Raw genomic sequence first — 856 nt, 5'->3', positions numbered from 1 at the left:
TATATATATATATATAAAACCATCACCTTTTTAGGATAAAGAAACGGAAAGTGTCATAAATTTAATAAAATATATATGAGACGCAGCCTTTGATTAACTGCCATATCAATTAAATTATGAATAACATATATATGTTGTTAACGATGATAATAATAATATGATATACATTGATATCACAATTAATACAGATAAATGCATTTATAAAGTATTTCCAGATTAAAAAAGACGTCTGCTGAGATAAATATTTCTCTAATGCTCATTTTTAAGTTATAGTCATGTACACTATTTTTTTTTGCAAGTATGATGTAGCGTATGTGATGTAATTTTATACAAACTACGCTAAACTAGATATTTACAAAAAAAGTTTCCGCGATAAAATGATCTTTTCTCTGTACATTACAAACTATGAAAATGTATAGCAGGCACAGTGGTATAATTATTATATTGAACTCTGTTATGGAACATGCTGAAAGATATTCCAAGACAGTTGTTTTCCTCTCAGAATAATTCAATAAAAAAAGTTTAGTGTATATCTTATGAATAAAAATATATTTAATGTCAAAATTGTTAGAATGAACTCACACTAAATTTTGGATGGGGATTAAAAGTGTCCAATGCATATATTTAAAAAACGTTATCCCCTAACATTCTTAACATGAAAATGATATGAAAGCATCTTCCAATATGCAGAGTTCAATGAGTTATTGACATATATTTACAAGTAAAATCTTACAGGAATAATAATATTTCTATCAGTCTAAAAGTTTTGCCATTCGTTGCTTTTGACACATTAAAGGTCATTACAATAATTACATAATATATAATGAAATTATATTACATAATTGCATAATATAAT

The sequence above is a fragment of the Atta colombica genome, unplaced genomic scaffold (assembly GCF_001594045.1).
Source record: "Atta colombica isolate Treedump-2 unplaced genomic scaffold, Acol1.0 scaffold203, whole genome shotgun sequence".
In the NCBI taxonomy this organism is placed as follows: domain Eukaryota; kingdom Metazoa; phylum Arthropoda; class Insecta; order Hymenoptera; family Formicidae; genus Atta; species Atta colombica.
The sequence above is the reverse complement of the archived record's forward strand: the minus strand, read 5'-3'. Positions refer to the sequence as shown.